The 12,095-nt window shown below is 35.9% G+C and overlaps 1 protein-coding gene across 8 annotated transcripts in view; it reads right to left on the bottom strand.

Moving 5' to 3' along the window:
* The window catches only part of RPS6KC1 (ribosomal protein S6 kinase C1), a 244,848-nt gene that overhangs the window by 32,400 nt on the left and 200,353 nt on the right, over positions 1 to 12,095 (bottom strand). The window lies entirely within an intron of this gene.

The following is a 12,095-nucleotide window of genomic DNA, read 5'->3' as shown; positions in this document are numbered from 1 at the left end:
CTAAAAAAGAAGGATTTAGTGAATAGTGGGAATCCAACTAAAGAATCAAAGGAAAAGAAAAATATATGAAAGGAAAGAACTTCTAAATTCAACCCCAGTAACAAATGGACTTGACTGACAGCCAACTGACTATATTTCCTTGAAAGGGAATTATGTCTATGATACCACTCTAGCTGTGGGGTGGTGGGGAACATATCTGAGTTTATGACTTTTCAACTGATTTGAAATATGACCTTGAGTAACTCACTTTGTTTCTCATCCTCATATATTCCCTACTCCAAAAGTACAATTATGACATTAATTAGATATTTCACCAAATTCTGAGAGATCCAGCTACTCCTCTCATGATGAGAAAGTTTGGGAGGCGCAATAAGTCTTTCAACCCCTAGTGAATTACATATGCACCAGGTCTAAACTTTACCTAAGGTCTGAATAAGCCAATTCATATTCCAGAATTGCTTTCTTTGAAATAGCTGGCTCACATGGGACAATTTGATACAATGAGTGAAATGTGTTTCGACTTCTTCACTAATAGGAATCAGGTATAAAATAAGTTAATAAATGTTACACGCAATAGGATTGTTAAGTGTGGGAAAATAAAAGTAGTCATATACAATTATAGACAACCCTGGGCGTACTGAAAGAATGTGTTAAGACATTCATGTATCCCCAAATTTTTGTTTTAACAGCTTTACTGAGGGATAATTTATATAGCATAAAATGTACCTGCTGTAAGTATACAACTTAATGATTCTTAGTAAATTTAAAGAGTTGTGCAACTTTCACCACAATCCAGTTTTAGAACACTTTGATCATCCTAAAAAGTTTCCTCATCCTGTTTGCAGTTAATCCGCATTTCCATCTCCAGCCCTAGGCAACCACTGATTTGTTTTCTATCTCTATAAACTTGCCCTTTCTGGATATTTCGTATAAATGAAATCATAAAAATATGTTGTCTTTTGCAGCTGCCTTCTTTCACTTAGCATAATGTTTCTGAGATTCATCCGTGTTGTAGCACGTATCAACAGTCTGTTCCTTTTTACTTCTGAACAGCATTCCACTCTTTGGATATAACACATCTTGTTAATATATTCACCAGTTAATGGACACATGGACTTTCCAGGTTGCGGCTATAATTAGTAGTATATATGACTTCCTGCAGACACATATTTTCATTTCTCTTAAGGACATTCCTAGGAGTGGGACTGGTGGGTCTTGTGTTAAGTATTTCTCTTAAGGACATTCCTAGGAGTGGGACTGGTGGGTCTTGTGTTAAGTTTATGTTTAGCTTTTTAAGAAACTACCAAACTTTTCTAAAGTATCTGTACCATTTTACGTTCCCGCCAGCAACGTATGAGAATTCCAGTTTCTTTACACCCTCATCGATAACTGATACTGTCTTTTTTATTACAGCCCTTCTAGTGGGTATTAGAGGTATCTTATTATGGTTTTAATTTATATTCCCTAATGACTAGTGATGGTGAGCATCTTTTCATATACTTCTTAGCCATTTATAAAGCCTCCTTGGTGAACCTTTGCCCATTTTTATACTGAGCTGTTTGCTTACTGAGTTAAAAGGTTCTTTACACATTCTGAAAACAAATCTTTTATCAGTTGCATGATGTGCATATATTTTGTCCCAGTCTGTGGCTTGTCTTTTCATTCTTTTACTGGTATCTTTTGAAGTGCAAAAGTTTTTAATTTTAATGAAGCCCACTTTATCATTTTTTTTCTTTTATGGATCATGTTTTGGTGTCATACCTAATAATTCTTTTCCTAACCCAAGGTCATGAAGATTTTCTCCAATATTTTTCCTACGATTTTACAGTTTTAGCTCCCACATATAGGTTTATGAGCTATTTTGAGTTAATTTTTGCATATGATATGAATTAAGGGTCTTAGTTTATTTTGGTTTTAGCATGTAAATATTTGATTTTCCCAGCACCATTTTTTTTTTTAACATCCTTATTGGAGTATAATTGCTTTACAATGGTGTGCTAGTTTCTCTTTTATAACAAAGTGAATCAGCCATACATACACATATGCTCCCATATCTCCTCCCTCCCCAGCACCATTTGTTGAAAAGATTATTTTTTCATCATCGAATTATCTTGGCACCTTTACGGAAAATCCATTGACCATAAATGTAAGGGTTTATTTCTGAACTCTCAGTTCCATTCCATTGATCTATATTGCTTATCTTTGCTATAATACCACAGTAATTAAGTAGTTACTGTAGCTTTATACTGACTGGAAATTGGGAGTGTAAGTACTCCTTCTTTGTTCTCTTTCAAAATTGTTTTGGATACTCTAGGTCCTTTGCCTTTTCATATTCTTTTTTTTTTTTTTTTTTTTTTTTTTGCGGTACACGGGCCTCACACTGTTGTGGCCTCTCCCATTGTGGAGCACAGGCTCCGGACGCGCAGGCCCAGTGGCCATGGCTCACAGGCCCAGCCGCTCCGCGGCATGTGGGATCTTCCAGGACCAGGGCACGAACCCGTGTCCCCTGCATCGGCAGGCGGACTCTCAACCACTGCGCCACCAGGGAAGCCTTCATATTCATTTTGAAGTCACTAAAGTTTTCCCAATTTTGCTGATCTTTTCAAAGAACCAACTTGTGATTTAATTTTTCTCTTATTTTTCTCTTCTATCCAATGAAGATTTTCTCTTTCATTGATTTCTGCTTGCTTGCTTTGGATTTATTTTGCTTTTTACAGTTTATTTTTCTAACTTCCTCAGTTACAAGGTGAGATTTTTATTTGAGACAATTCTTTTCCTATACAGATGTCTAAAGCCATAAATTTTCCCTAAGAACTGATGTAGCTGCATCCTATAAATTTTGATATAACATGTGTTTGTTTTCATTCCATTAAAAACAATTTCTGGCTTCTCTTGGCATTTCTTCTTTGACTCGGGTTATTTAGAAGTGTGTTGTTTAATTTCCATATATCTGGTATGGATTCACCAGATCTCTTTCTGTTGATGATTTCTAATAAAAAGTTGTTATGGTCAGAGTATGCTGTATAATTTCAATCCTTTTAAATACTGAAAGTTGTTTTATGGCATAGCAAATGATCTATCATGGGGAATGTTCCATGTGCATGTGATAAGACTGTATTCTGCAATCATTGTTCTATATACGTCAGAGTTGTTTGATAATGTTGTTCAAGTCTTCTCTATATCCTTGCTGATTTTCTATTAATTATCAAGAATGGGGTATTGAAGCCTCCATTTATTATTATTGTATTATCTATTATTTCAATTCAATCAGACTTTGCTTCATATGTTTTGAAGCTGTTATTAGAGCATATACATTTATAATTATTATATCTTTCTTTGTATTGATCCTCTCATCATTATAAAACATCTTAGTCCCTGGTAATTCTCTTGTCTCCACATCTATTTTGTCTGATATTTAATAAAACCACTTCACCTCTCTTATGGTCACTGTTTGCATGATTTATCTTTTCCCACCCTTTTTCTTTCAACCTATTTGTGTTTTTAATTTAAGTGTGTCTCTTGCACACAGATAGTTGGATCTCTTTCTTATCCAGTTAACAATCTTTGCCTTTTGTTTGGCATGTTTAAACATTCACACTGAATGTAATTATTGACATGGTAGGTTTACGTTTGCTAATTTGCTACTTGTTTTCTACGTCTACTGTCTTTTTTCATTCCCCTTTACTGCCTTCTTCTGTGTCAAATACTTCTTACTGTACTATTTCAGTTCCTCTAATAATTTTCCTTTACTATTTTTTTTAGTGGTTGCTGTCAAGATTATAATATGCTTCTTAATTTATCACAATCTACTTCAGATTAATTCCAGTGAAATGCAGAAATTTTGCTCCGCTATAGTTCCATTCCTTCTGTCCTCCTTTGTCTTTTACTGTCAAATACTATATGTTACATCCATATAGGTTATAAACCTACCAGCACAGTGTTACAAGTATTGCTTTGTACAACCTTATGTCTTTTGAAAGTTGAGCAGAGAAATGAGAAAAAACATATTTAGTCTTTTCTATTAACTCAGAATTATGTTAGTTATATTCTATTATATAGAATATATCTTTATATATCTTTATAATATATTTAAATATTTATTTTAGTTAATTTATTTAAATATAATATTTATTTAATATATATATTAAATATATATAATATTTATATATTATATATATTTATATACATTATATAATAAATATATTATTTATATATATTTATATCACTTATATCCTATTAACTCTATTAACTCAGATTTATCATTCCAGAACTTTGGAATGAATCCTATGAATCTGAGTCACTATCTGGTAACTTGCAGCTGAAGGACTTCTTGTATTATTTCTTGTAAGACAACTCTGCTAACAATGAATTCTCTGTCTTTACTTGGAAATTTCTTAATTTCATTTTCATTTTTGAAAGATAATTTTGCTGGATATAGATATCTTGGCTGACAGTTACTTCCTTTCAACACTTTAAATATGTCATTCCACTGTCTTCGGTCTTCCTTTTTTTTTTTACATCTTTATTGGAGTATAATTGCTTTACAATGGTGTGTTAGTTTCTGCTTTATAACAAAGTGAATCAGTTATACATATACAAATGTTCCCATATCTCTTCCCTCTTACGTCTCCCTCCCTCCCACCCTCCCTATCCCACCAATCTAGGTGGTCACAAACCACCGAGCTGATCTCCCTGTGCTATGTGGCTGCTTCCCACTAGCTATCTATTTTACGTTTGGTAGTATATATACGTCCATGCCACTCTCTCACTTTGTCACAGCTTACCCTTTCCCCTCCCCATATCCTCAAGTCCATTCTCTAATAGGTCTGTGTCTTTATTCCTCTCTTACCCCTAGGTGCTTCATGACCTTTTTTTTTTTTCCCTTAGATTCCATATATATGCGTTAGCATACGGTATTTGTTTTTCTCTTTCTGACTTACTTCACTCTGTATGACAGACTCTAGGTTCATCCACCTCACTACAAATAACTCAATTTCGTTTCTTTTTATGGCTGAGTAATATTCCATTGTATATATGTGCCATTCTTTATGCATTCATCTGTTGATGGACACTTAGGTTGCTTCCATGTCCTGTCTATTGTAAATAGAGCTGCAGTGAACATTCTGGTACATGACTCTTTTTGAATTATGGATTTCTCAGCGCATATGCCCAGTAGTGGGATTGCTGGGTCATATGGTAATTCTATTTTTAGTTTTTAAGGAACCTCCATACTGTTCTCCACAGTGGCTATATCAATTTACATTCCCACCAACAGTGCAAGAGTGTTCCCTTTCCTCCACACCCTCTCCAGGATTTATTGTTTGTAGATTTTTGGATGATGGCCATTCTGACTGGTGTGAGATGATATCTCATTGTAGTTTTGATTTGCATTTCTCTAACGATTAATGATGTTGAGCATTCTTTCATGTGTTTGTTGGCAATCTGTACATCTTCTTTGGAGAAATGTCTGTTTAGGTCTTCTGCCCATTTTTGAATTGGGCTGTTTGTTTTTTTGTTATTGAGCTGCTTATAAATTTTGGAGATTAATCCTTTGTCAGTTGCTTCATTTGCAAATATTTTCTCCCATTCTGAGGGTTGTCTTTTGGTCTTGTTTATGGTCTCCTTTGCTGTGCAAAAGCTTTGAAGTTTCATTAGGTCCCATTTGTTTATTTTTGTTTTTATTTCCATTTCTCTAGGAGGTGGGTCAAAAAGGATCTTGTTGTGATTTATGTCATAGAGTGTTCTGCCTATGTTTTCCTCTAAGAGTTTGACAGTGTCTGGCCTTACCTTTAGGTCTTTAATCCATTTCGAGTTTATTCTTGTGTATGGTGTTAGGGACTGTTCTAATTTCATACTTTTCCATGTAGCTGTCCAGTTTTCCCAGCACCACTTACTGAAGAGGCTGTCTTTTCTCCACTGTATATTCTTGCCTCCTTTATCAAAGATAAGGTGACCATATGTGCATGCGTTTACCTCTGGGCTTTCTATCCTGTTCCATTGATCTATCTTTCTGTTTTTGTGCCAGTACCATACTGTCTTGATTACTGTAGCTTTGTAGTATAGCCTGAAGGCCAGCAGCCTGATTCCTCCAGCTCCATTTTTCATTCTCAAGATTGCTTTGGCTATTCGGGGTCTTTTGTGTTTCCATACAAATTCTGAAATTTTTTGTTCTAGTTCTGTGAAAAATGGCAGTGGTAGTTTGAAATGGATTGCATTGAATCTGTAGATTGCTTTGGGTAGTAGAGTCATTTTCACAATGTTGATTCTTCCAATCCAAGAATATGGTATATCTCTATATCTCTATTTCTGCAGTGTCAGTTGTTACTTCTCCTTTTTCATTTCTAATTCTATTGATTTGAGTCTTCTCCCTTTTTTTCTTGATGAGTCTGGCTACTGGTTTATCAATTTTGTTTATCTTCTCAAAGAACCAGCTTTTAGTTTTATTGATCTTTGCTATCATTTCCTTCATTTCTTTTTCATTTATTTCTGATCTGATCTTTATGGCTTCTTTCTTTCTGCTAACTTTGGGGTTTTTTTGTTCTTCTTTCTCTAACTGCTTTAGGTGCAAGGTTAGGTTGTTTATTCGAGATGTTTCCTGTTTCTTAAGGTAGGGTTGTATTGCTATAAACTTCCCTCTTAGAATTGCTTTTGCTGCATCCCATAGGTTTTGGGTCATCGTGTTTTCATTGTCATTTGTTTCTAGGTATTTTTTGATTTCTTCAGTGATCTCTTGGTTATTAAGTAGTGTATTGTTTAGCCTCCATGTGTTTGTATTTTTTACAGATCTTTTCCTGTAATTGATATCTAGTTTCATAGCACTGTGGTCAGAAAAGACACTTCATATGATTTCAATTTTCTTAAATTTACCAAGGTTTGACTTGTGACCCAAGATATCTATCCTGGAGAATGTTCCATAAGCACTTGAGAAAAATGTGTATTCTGTTGTTTTTGGATGGAATGTCCTATAAATATCAATTAAGTCCATCTTGTTTAATGTATCATTTAAAGCTTGTGTTTCCTCATTTTCATTTTGGATGATCTGTCCATTGGTGAAAGTGGGGTGTTAAAGTCCCCTTTTATGATTGTGTTACTGTCGATTTCCCCTGTTACGGCTGTGAGTATCTGCCTTATGTATTGAGGTGCTCCTATGTTGGGTGCATAAATATTTACAATTGTTATATCTTCTTCTTAGATCGATCCCTTGACCATTATGTAGTGTCCTTCTTTGTCTCTTGTAATAGTCTTTATTTTAAAGTCTATTTTGTCTGAAATGAGAACTGCTACTCCAGCTTTCTTTTGATTTCCATTTGCATGGAGTACCTTTTTCTATCCCCTCACTTTCAGTCTGTATGTGTCCCTAGGTCTTAAGTGGGTCTCTTGTAGACAACATATATACGGATCTTGTTTTTGTATCCATTCAGCCAGTCTGTGTCTTTTGGTGGAAGCATTTAATCCATTTACATTTAAGGTAATTATCGATATGTATGTTCCTATTCCCATTTTCTTAATTGTTTTGGGTTTGTTATTGTAGGTCTTTTCCTTCTCTTGTGTTTCTTGCCTAGAGAAGTTCCTTTAGCATTTGTTGTAAAGCTGGTTTGGTGGTGCTGAACTCTCTCAGCTTTTGCTTGTCTGTAAAGGTTTTAATTTGTCCATCAAATCTGAATGAGATCCTTGCTGGGTAGAGTAATCTTGGTTGTAGGTTTTTCTCCTTCATCACTTTAAACACATCCTGCCACTCCCTTCTGGCTTGCAGAGTTTCTGCTGAAAGATCAGCTGTTAAGCTTATGGGGATTCCCTTGTGTGTTATTTGTTGTTTTTCCCTTGCTGCATTTGATATGCTTTCTTTGCATTTAATTTTTGATAGTTCGATTAATATGTGTCTTGGCATGTTTCTCCTTGGATTTATCCTGTATGGGACTCTCTGTGCTTCCTGGACTTGATTAACTATTTCCTTTCCCATATTAGGGTAGTTTTCAACTATAATCTCTTCAAATATTTTCTCAGTCCCTTCCTTTTTCTCTTCTTCTTCTGGGACCCCTATAATTCGAATGTTGGTGCGTTTAATGTTGTCCCAGAGGTCTCTGAGACTGTCCTCATTCTTTTCATTCTTTTATCTTTATTCTGCTCTGCAGCAGTTATTTCCACTATTTTATCTTCCAGGTCACTTATCCATTCTTCTGCCTCAGTTATTCTACTGATCCCTTCTAGAGTATTTTTAATTTCATTTATTGTGTTGTTCATCATTGCTTGTTTCCTCTTCAGTTCTTCTATGTCCTTGTTAAATGTGTCTTGCATTTTCTCTATTCTATTTCCAAGATTTTGGATCATCTTTACTATCATTATTCTGAATTCTTTTTCAGGTAGACTGCCTATTTCCTCTTCATTTGTTAGGTCTGGTGGGTTTTTACCTTGCTCCTTCATCTGCTGTGTGTTTTTCTGTCTTCTCATTTTGCTTATCTTACTGTGTTTGGGGTCTCCTTTTCCCAAGCTGCAGGTTCGTAATTCCCATTGTTTTTGGTGTCTATCCCCAGTGGCTAAGGTTGGTTCAGTGGGTTGTGTAGGCTTCCTGGTGGAGGGGACTAGTGTCTGTGTTCTGGTGGATGAGGCTGGATCTTGTCTTTCTCGTGGGCAGGTCCACGTCTGGTGGTGTGTTTTGGGGTGTCTGTGGCCTTATTATGATTTTATGCAGCCTGTCTGCTAATGGATGTGGCTGTGTTCCTGTCTTGGTAGTTGTTTGGCACAGGGTGTCCAGCACTATAGCTTGCTGGTCATTGAGTGAAGCTGGGTCTTGGTGTTGAGATGGAGATCTCTGGGAAATTTTCACCGTTTCATATTACGTGGAGCTGGGAGGTCTCTTGTGGACCAGTGTCCTGAAGTTTCCTGTCCCACCTCAGAGGCACAGCACTGACTCCTGGCTGAAGCACCAAGAGCCTTTCATCCACACAACTCAGGATAAAAGGGAGAAAAAATAGAAAGAAAGAAAGAAAGAGGATAACATAAAATCAAATCAAATAAAGATAAAATAAAATAAAGTTATTAAAATAAAAAATAATTATTATGAAAAAAATTTTTTAAAGAAAAAGGAACGGACAGACAGAATTCTAGGACAAATGGTGAAAGCAAAGATATACACACAAAATCTCACACAGAAGCATACATATACACACTCACAAAAAGAGGAAAAGGGGAAAAAATAATATATCTTGCTCCCAAAGTCCACCTCCTCAATTTGGGATGATTCGTTGTCTATTCAGGATTCCACAGATGCAGGGTACATCAAGTTGATTGTGGACCTTTCTTCCGCTGCTTCTGAGGCTGCTGGGAGAGATTTCCCTTTCTCTTCTTTGTTCGCACAGCTCCTGGGTTTCGGATTTGGATTTGGCCCCGCCTCTGCGTGTAGGTCGCCTGAGAGCGTCTGTTCTTTGCTGAGACAGGACAGGGTTAAAGGAGCAGCTGATTCGGGGGCTCTGGCTCACTCAGGCCGGGGGAGGGACGGGTACGGATGCGGGGCGAGCCTGCAGCAGCAGAGGCCAGCATGACGTTGCACCAGACTGAGGCACGCCGTGTGTTTTCCCGGGGAAGTTGTCCCTGGATCACGAGACCCTGGCAGTGGCGGGCTGCACAGGTTCCTCCGCGTCTTACTCTTCCGCCATCTTCTCCTACCTCTCTTGCATTGTTTTTGATGAGAAGTCAGACATCACAATGTTCCCTTGGATACAATGAGTTGTTTTTCTTTGGCTCCTTTTCCTCTTTGTTTTTGTCTTTCAACAAGTGGACTACAATATCTCTATGTGGATCTCTCTGTATTCGTCCACATAAGGTCCACTAAGCTTCTTGGATGCATCTCAATGTTCTTCATCAAATTTAGGATTTTCAGCCATTGTTTCTTAAACATTTTTTGCTGCCCCTTTCCCTATGTCCTCTTTTTGGAACTCCCATTATATGTATATTGGTATATTTAATATCATTTTACAGGTCTCTTTATCCCTGTTCATTTTTCTTCAAATTTTTTAACCTGTTTTTCAGATTGGATAATTTACTATCATGTTGAGATGCTCCAGTGAATTTTTTTTCCCCTACTTAATTCTTCACTTCAATTATTGTACTTTTCAACTTGAGAATTTCTATTTTGTTCTTTTTTTCCTTTTAATATAATTTCTATCTCCTTATTGAGAATCTCTATTTGTTGATTCATTATTGTTTTATTTTCCTTTAATTCTTTATACATGATTTCCTTTAATTCTTTGAACATATTTATAATAACTGCTTTGAAGTCTTTATTAAACCCAGAATTCTGGGGACACTCGGAGTAATTTCTATTGACTGTTTTTTTCCCTGCCTATGGATCATACTATCTTGTTTCTGTGGATATCTTACAATATTTTGCTGAAAATGAGACATTTTAGATAATATATTTTAGTGACTCTGGAGTCTTATTTTTTTCTCAAGAAGACTGTTATCAATTGCTGTTGGTTGGTTTATTCTTTGATAACTTGTTCAGCTAGATCTGTAAATCTGCTTCCCCCACCCTACTGTAACAAGCAGAGGTTGATATCTCTGCTCTTTTTTTTTTCTTTTTTAAGAAAAAAGTTTTAAGTTTTCCTTTTTTAAGCTTGGTTTCCTAAGGGTCACCACTGTGTCTGCATAGCTTAGTGGTCAACCAGTGACTGAAAAGGGGTTGCATTCAAATACTTTAGCTACTAAAGCTTCCATCCTATGCCAGTGGGCAGGAGAACACATTCAAAATTTAGGCCACTTTCAAGTCTGTCCTTGTTTTTACTTTCCACTGAGATCTTTCCCTGCACATGCATACAGCCTCAGTGCTGGTCTTCATGGCCTACCTCAACCTGGGAGAACCTTCACACCTGGCCAAGCAGGGAAGAGAGAATGCAAGTAGCCCCAGGCAAGAATGCCACAGAGTCCCACAATTCTTTCCCAAAGTTCAGCTATTTTTCAAGCATAAGTACTTTCCAGATTGTTGCATCCCTCTGATCAATTTCCAGAGCACAAAGATGGTTATTTTTGCCAATTCTGTCCAACTGTATAATTTCTTTTTTTGAGAAGAGAATTTTCCAACTTTCTCATATGGCTATAGCCATTCAAATTTGAGAATATTCCTATAGCATATAATTTTTTCCACAGAATTTAGTCAACTGCAACTGAAATATGTGGATGATTACATTAATGGTTCTATACCTATAGGAAATCCCACTATTCAAATCAAACCTAAACTTTTATTTCTCCTTTTTCCTTTATTTCTATATTTCTATTATTCACTAATAATTAATCATTTATATAAAAGCATCAGTTGATTTCCTATTACGTGCCAATCCACTACTTTTTAGACCTTTTCAACCTGTATCACCAGCAATTGTGTCACTCTCATGTTAGCAGCCCTATACTATAATTCAATTATATGCTTCATCGAATTATAAATTACTACATGTCGTGAGCTTTCAATGCTGCCCTATCAACCATAATAATACAAAACATTTATGTGACGCTTACTGTGTGCCAGGCATTATTCTAATTGCTTAACATAGGTTAATTCACTGAACTCACAACAACTCTATGAATAGTTACTATAAATATCTCTGTTTTATAGATGAGAAAACAGAGACTCAGAGAAATTAAATAACTTGTTTAAGATCATACAGATAGTAGGTAGGAAGGATATGATCTGAATTCAGGTACTCAGTCTCCAGAATCCCTGTTCTTAATCACAACATTACACTGCTTTATGAGTGCGTGATCTGCAAATGCCAAGAATCTATTACTTCACTTTGCTATCACCAAATCCACAAGGGGAGTGAAGCATATACTTCAAAAGACTGTACTCACAGTCTTTTCACTTGAAATTACTGTATCTAGCATTCAAAATGACTACTTTTTATTAAAGTGAACTGCTCAAAGAATTTTTATATTAGAAGTTGCTAAACTGTCTTAAGAGAAAAGCTGCTACTATAAAACAAACGGCATAAGCATATCCTAAACGTATCAAATCCATTTTCAAAATCAGACAAGTCATGTCCACTGATTGAAATGTGGAAGGCATTAAACATCTGAATATAAATCTAAAATATCAAACATTAGTA

This window comes from Delphinapterus leucas, chromosome 1 (genome assembly GCF_059928025.1).
Source record: "Delphinapterus leucas isolate spDelLeu-1000000601 "Yukka" chromosome 1, BTC_Dleu_Yukka2, whole genome shotgun sequence".
In the NCBI taxonomy this organism is placed as follows: Eukaryota; Metazoa; Chordata; class Mammalia; order Artiodactyla; family Monodontidae; genus Delphinapterus; species Delphinapterus leucas.
Note: the sequence above shows the minus strand (reverse complement) of the source record. Positions and strands in the feature narration are given on the sequence as shown.